Genomic DNA, 8,064 nt, shown 5'->3' with positions numbered 1-8,064 from the left:
ATTTAAAAAGTTCTCGAATGACCGCGGATCGACCAACACAGCGTGGGACGTCCACCAAAGACATGGACGGATGACCTGGTTAAAGTCGCGGGTTCACGGTGGATGCAACCCGCTTCCAACCGAGGCAACTGGAGCTTAGGTCTAAGGGGAGGCTTATGACTAGCAGTTGACGTCCTACGGCTGATATGATGATGATGATGATAATGACCAAATTAAACGTTTCAAATCACAATTAGAAGTCAAGAACGGTCCAACTAGATTCGACCATTCCGGAAGTTCTATTTCATAGGGGAGGGGAGTGCGTTGAGTAAGACGGGGGCGCCACCATCACCATCGTGAAAGCAATCGCCTATGAAAAAATCTTCCGAGAATATCGGAACTAGCATCGTTCCTGAGTAATTTTAACGTAAATTTTTTTTCGCAATCTGTTTGAACACTGTAACTTTGAAATTCAATGTCGTCATGATATCACACGACATTTTGAACAGTAAAGCCCAACACAGACGACGGGTGCGGGTCGTGCGCGGCGCGGGCCCGCGACGGGCGTATTTACATGGACGTCATCACAACGACGGCGTAATCACATACATAAACCGCCATGTAAATACGCCCGTCGCAGGCCCGACCCTGTCGTCTGTGTGTTGGGCTTAAGTTAAATTAGTGATGGTGTTTTAAGTTGGTATACCTAATAGTGGCAGACCGATGGTTGGTTTTCTATTATTTTCGTCCAACAAATCTGGATTTTGAATTTAGGCCAATTAATTGTTGGCCAAAATTTCAGCATCGCCGAAACTCGGTATTGTAAATTGTAGCGCGTCCTTCGGATGTGTAAACGTGATAGCCAGTTGGGAGAGACCGACGCCTAGCAGTGGCCGTTTTTTGATGATGACGAATATAACAAAATCGTGTTTTTTGTTAGTCTCGTTTTTAGGGTTCCATGGCCAAAATAACAAAAACGGAATTCTTATAGTTTCGCCATGTCTGTCTGTCCGTACGTTCGCGGGACGGCGGTACGAGCTTTGAGACTATTTAGTGCTAGAAAGCTGGGATTTTTCATAGATATATTTAGTAATTATGCCGACAAAGTGTAGAAGCATTTAAAAAAAAGACGTAAAATTGGGTGTTTATTTTTCTCGTCTATCCTTAGTAATTTATTGAATCAGGCATTACTTTGCAGAGGTTGATATCAATGAACTGAAACAATTACTTTATTTACCTGCCACCTTATGATAGCTATGTTTATGCAAGATGTGTGTTTATGCAGTGTGGAGGTGGAGGAACAGCATGAACACACATTCCTTGCATTATCATAGTATTTTTTTTCAGTTCATTAACCTTATAGTTTGGGGTATGGATAGATCTTTTAACGATGTTGTGTCGCTATTTATTCCTCATTCATTAGTTAGCTGTTAGCAGGTTGGCTTAGGTCTCATCAGATGATATACACGAGACCCATTAATATAGATATTAATGTAAAAAATATTACATTTACTTACTTCTTCAACTGTTAAGGGCAGTGTAACACGGCTGAAAAGAAAAAAAAATAAGTTACTATGTATCTCATAACATAATTATAAGTACACTTTGTATATTAAAATTTGTTTTTAAACCTCAAAACTGAATTCTATTTGTAGCATTCGAACATGGCAGATGTAGACAATATCTAATTATGCTATTTCTGTTTCTTTGGCTAGTTGAAGTATAATTTTGATAGTGTTTTATGCAGCAATTAACCTTAACAGTGAACAGAGATCACAAAATTCTATATTGCTCTTGTGTCTGACATTTTTTAATGTGCAACTTGTCTCCACATAGTTTCCGGAATTTTACCATCAAGTTGCAAAAACTACAATCACCGTACAACGTCCCTCTCAAAGAGAGTTTACCTTGACACTGGCGAAATTTGGCTATTAATTAGGACAGAAAAGCCATATCTTAAAAGAGAAGAAGAAGAATTTGACTCACCCCATTGCATAGATTGACTTGAAATTTGGTACAGTTGGGCTCAAACATTTCAAACTGTCCTGGTATTGTTAATTATTGCAAGAAAACACTAAGGTGGGTTTGCACAGACATGGGTCACCTATTTAACCCCGAATTAACTGATAACCCAGAGTTAAGTAGTATCAAAATGTAGAGAACTGTTATCCCTAACCCCTGGTTAACAATTTAGGCAGTTAAGCTAAGCTACTTGTGAGCTTGATTGCGCATTTACAGAGCTCCAATGACAATGCAATAATCAAGTTCCATCAGTAAAAAAGTATATGCAATTTCATATTTCAGATGCCCCGCTGCCTATGTTGGTATAACAAACTGCTTGTTATTGAACTGCACTATTTGTTTGGGTCATGTAGTGAAAGCTAAATTTGAACCACTTCCAGTATTTGATTGACTTAAAATTTGGCATACTTATGTAAGTCTCGTGACAGTACAGTAATCTAGTGCAGGCATGCTGATGCTGATGGTCCAGCCAGGATCATCTCCGCATGAGGGAACTCATCAATGGTTAATAGCATTGACTTAAAATTTGGTATGGAAATGAAGTTTAAACGAGAATGCAAGTACATTCAACAAAAATTAGAAACAATAAACCTTGTATTAAAAATATTTTTTAACAAAATCTTATTCTACAAAATTTTACTTTAAATTCTTAATATTCATTCCATAAGAAAAGTATTCCTTATAAAGTGAAAGAAGAATGTAATTCTGATTAGATAATCTTATGACTAATATTATAATAATCAAAACCTGCACAAAAATTGCTGCATATGCCTGCTAAGCACATTTGTTATTTTTTATCTATTTTTAAACATGTTTCTTGGTACACTTTTTAAAATAATTTGGATGTTTCAATAATAAACCAGTTGTTTGAATAAATTACTGCACTTTCAAAAGAAATCAAATAAAACAAAGTAGGTAGATTTATATTGGATTTACCAATAAAAATAAAGTACCTGAAAAGCAGGGAGTCAACCCAAGGATTCCTATCCTACTACCTGGTACATATGGAGAATGATCAATGAATTTGGTCTGTATTTATTCAGAAAGTTATCACATCCAATTGAGAGATAGAATAGAATGTTCTAAATCCAACCCAAAATTACACGTAGTCTTAAAAAGAAGTGTACTGAATTGGACATATTCAAAAACCGCTGAAATGGCCATCTGTCAGCTAAGCCTTGACCCGAAGTCCTGTCACTGTCAAGCAAACCCATTTGTGGTCATGACTCGATAAATTGAAATTTACTTCAATTAAAAGTCGTTGAGACTCGTAAAACCAAGTATCTTGCTGATATCTACTGATAAGCGAACATTCCCCCAAGACCTGTGACACGAATTGTGCAAAAATCGATTTATTATTCCCAACTAGACTTAACCTTGACAAAATGTACTTACTATTCTTTGATAAGCATCTTGTCTATTTATTTTATTTCACTTAAATGCACATTAGACCGAACAGTTCACACTCACGACCGATTAACTTATCACAGAACCAGACTTGAGCAATGGCCCGATTATTGTAATTTTAATCTATGACCAATCTTCTTAGAGCGAATTATGACAGGGCGCATGCTTCATGACGCAACGGATATTACGTCAACGCACTCCGATGTGTTCAGAATAAAAAAATACGAGTGATATCAGTATTCTATTTAATTTCCACTTTCGACGAGTAATATTTTGATTGTAATGTTTAAATTTTATTATTTAATGTTTTTACATTTATCAGGAAAAGTACAATTTGTGTCTCGAACAGAATAGACTTGGTTTACTTTGTCCATGGTCAAAAGTGACGTCAGTGAGAGGAGGTTGGAGAAGGTGACGTTGCTTGCGGTGGATGGTGGATGGAAAGTGAGGAGGTAGGGTGGTTGCACAGACTACTTAGAGAACTAACGTTCAGACGGGTAACTTCCATAGAAAAAAAAACCGCCATAATAATATCGCTTATAGATTTTGACAGTTACTTTTTTTTTATTCTTGTGAAATTCATGGGGCTGTGACACCGTCTGTTATGCTAAAAAAGATTTGTGGCTTCGTATTCGGTATATTCATTATTTAAAAATCCGGGACAAGAAAAAAATTCTTAATCTCGTTTTTCATTTTTCGCTCGCGTGCATGGGTGGTATAACCGTATTTTGAAGACGAATTACAACTGTGCCTTTTAGGATTTTATTAATTTTGTTACACCAGTTAATCTCAATTTTAGTTGAGAAGTAGTTCGCAATCTTTCGTTATTATTTGAACACTTACCATTTATTCAGTCCTGTCTCGGATTTTGGAAACCTGTATAAATGGACGTCCTTGCGCCTACTATCACAACGAACGGGTCATCACGGGTCTCGGTCCCGATCCATACCGTCGTATGTCCTAAAGTCAAGCGCCACACCATTTTTGTCCTAAACGCACTTGACATATCGTTCATTAGTCATAAAGATTAAAAGCCATGTTTCTTATGTCCTAAGAGTCAAAAGCCATAATATTACATTACCTAATGCTCAAAATACCTAATTATTTTAGCCATAATATAACATGACCTAATGCCAAAATACCTAATTACTTTAGCCATAATATAACATGACCTAATGCCAAAATACCTAATTTGTTCTGTACTAATATTATAACACATAACATCTTATGTCCTAATGTAATGTTCGTCCTAATCATCATTTGCCATAACGCTTTTTTCTCTGAAACCATAATTTTTCAGGGTTGTTATTAAATAAACCTATCCTAACCTATACAGTTCTACAGAACGACCACTTCAAAATTTCTGAAATATTTACGGTTTCAGAAAAAAAAACCGTTATGGCAAAATATGATTAGGACAAACATTACATTAGGACATACGATGATATGGATCGCGAATGGCACCCGAACTGCGTCCCCAACGGAAGCAAACTGCTACCAGAAAAGTAGGTTAGTTTTGATTAGAACTGCGTCCCCAACAGAAACGAACTGCTACCAGAAAAGTAGGTTAGGTTAGGTTAGAAGTTCTTAGAACTGCGTCCCCAACAGAAACGAACTGCTACCAGAAAAGTAGGTTAGGTTAGGTTAGAACTGAGTCCCCAAAGGAATCGAACTGTTACTAGTGTTAAATCTTAGAGTAAACGTTAAGTATATTTTATGACAAATAGTGTTTAGGGCAAACGTCGTTATGGCAAGAGATATGGCAACTAGTTCATTTGACCGATTGACCGAGATCGGAGCGCTCTCTTTAAAGACCGAGCGGGTGCAACTCTAGTAAGTGACAAGAATGAGGCGGTACGAGGCGCGGGGGGTAACACTATTTCCTGGCCGTACCATACCGACATGAAAATACCGGCCTGAAATTTCGTGTACACGCCCACAGAAACTCTTGTTTAAACAGCTCTAGCTTCAAATTTAAATAACATTATTTAACACTCAATGGAAATTAAAAAAGAAAACCCGGTATCGTAAAAATTATCAATTTCTTTAATACTGGCGGCTTGGACAACTAATTAGAAACAGAGCAATTTAAAGAATGGCTTATGTTCGAAATTTGAATATTTAGAAAAAACAACACTACTGACTCACCATTAGTGCGTGATTTAATAGTTGAAAATGGGTAAAAACAAAAGTTCTGATGCTTCGACAAGAACAATTATAGTTAATTTGAATATGGACTGTTTTACATACTAATTTTACAATTAGTTAAATGATATTCCTAACTAATCTTGCAAAAGAAGAAAAAAAAAAGAAAGATTGCAGACCCCAGATGGGTTGTTCACTAAACATGATGTTTAATGCAATCACATCTTACAAACAACACAGAACATCAGAAAATGTTCCTAGGAAAGTTAGGCCCAGGAAGACTACACCATATGAAGACAAGCTCATCATTCGTTTAGCTAAGAAGGGTCCATTTAATTAAAGTCTCAAATTTGATCAGAAAATAAGATTTTTTCTGAGCACGACTCTCGAAACGTATCCGCTAGACTTGTACGTAGGTGGTTGGTGGAAGCCAAGTTGTACCGAAGGATTGCTAGGAAAGTACCACTTCTCACAAGACAGCATAGGTAAAATCTTTTTGCTTTTCCTAGAAAATACGGGAGCTGGACCGCATGCTAATTGATAAAAGTTTTATTTTCGGACGAAACTAAGATAAATTTGATAAATTCGGACGGCAAACGGTACGTCGCCCACTTAAAGAAGCACTGAATAACAAATTCACTAAAAAGACAGTAAATAAATAAATAAATAAATATCATGGGACACTTGACACCAATTGACCTAGTCCCAAACTAAGCAAAGCTTGTACTATGGATACTAGGCAACGGATAAACATACTTATATAGATAAATACATACTTAAATACATATTAAACATCTAAGACCCGAGAACAAACATTCGTGTTATTCACACAAATATCTGCCCCGGCCGGGATTCGAACCCAGGACCTCAAGCTTCGTAGTCAGGTTCTCTAACCACTTAGCCATCCGGTCGTCGTCCACAGTGAAGCACGGTGGTGGAATTATTAAAGTGTTGGGATGTTTTTCAGGATACGGGGTTGGTCCTGTGAGAAGGATTGAAGGGATGTTGGACCAGTTCCATAATAAAACCATATTAGAAGAGAATGATTCTACATTCCGACAGTAATTTATCAGTCACATGGATATTTCAACACGACAATGATCCAAAGCACACAGCAAGAAGCGTGAAAGCATTCCTTTGCGAACAATTGGTGACAGTGTTGGCATAGTAAAAAGTGACCAAGTAGGTTCACTACGAACAAAAGTACATCGCGCAGCTTAAATGTGTGCGCGCCAGTTGGCGCCGGTACGCACGCACCCGCCGCACGCACACTGATAATTTAAGAAGGTTTAGTTTTCTTTAGTCAAGGCTGCGCTGCCGTCGGTGCCGTACGTTTCGATTTTAACTCGCTTGTCTTGCGCTCGCTTCGCGAAATGATCACCTTTTACGTTCGCGTACTCATAGTTACGTATTTTTTGTACTAGGTATAGTTGTAAATTAGTAGCATATAAGTGTAGTGTAATAGTTTCGTGCAAGGACACATAAAAAAAATAGATACTTACCTACCTACCTATATAAACAATATAGTTTTAGTATTATGTGTAGGAAACATGAGTAGTATGTACAAAGTCGCCATCACCACTTCGGCGAATTTATAATATTTTTAAATTTAGTATAATAATAATAATAGAGCGTCAAAGAATCGTGTTTCTCTAGACACAGATATAAGACAATTTTAAGTTAACTTTCATACTAAATGTATTTGTCGGTAGGTAATTAATTAATCTTAAATAGACATCGACAACCCTAAGCGTCCGTGCCGGAATAGGCAGTTAAGTCTCCTAAAGGGTCGGAGTGTGGATACTTGTTCTCTTTTACAATGGTGTTGGAGTGGTCCAATAAAGTCCAGTCTAATAAAGAACTCACCAGCATCAACGATCTTTATGCCGCCTTTGTTGAAGCTTGGTCAAGTATTCCAGTGGCAACGTGTGAAGAGTTGATAGAGTCAATGCCACGTCGTTGTAAAGCTGTAATAGATAACAACGGCTACCCAACTAAACACTAAGTCTATGGATAATGTGTTGGAATTACCCTCTAACCCTTTTTTTATTGTTTGCTTCGCTTTTCTCATGTTAATTTGTAAGGATATGTCATGTTTATAATTAGTTGTCCACTATATAACACACTGATTTTTAACTTTAATTTACAATTTGATAGAATTATCGCAAAACCGTTTGTTTGATTTTCGATTTCGATTATAGACAAACGAAAACGAACCCTATTATGCTAAGTAAAAAAAATACATCAAGTTAGTTTAATTAGAAATTTTGAAGTAATACGTTATATGTCTAATTTTATGACCACCACTGTAATTTTATTGTCACTTTTTTATATGTAAATGTTAACAATTATGTCGATTTGTAGCACTTGTAATTTTTGTTTGTGGTACAGGGGCCAGTTTGTATGGGCGTGTACACGAAATATCGGGCCGGTATTTCCATGTTGGTATTGTCCGTGCCGGTAAATAGTGTCACCCGCGCGGGGGAAGTGTGGAAGCTGTCATTTTCTATA

This window comes from Choristoneura fumiferana, chromosome 9 (genome assembly GCF_025370935.1).
Source record: "Choristoneura fumiferana chromosome 9, NRCan_CFum_1, whole genome shotgun sequence".
Taxonomy (NCBI): Eukaryota; Metazoa; Arthropoda; class Insecta; order Lepidoptera; family Tortricidae; genus Choristoneura; species Choristoneura fumiferana.
This window is presented reverse-complemented; position numbering follows the sequence as displayed.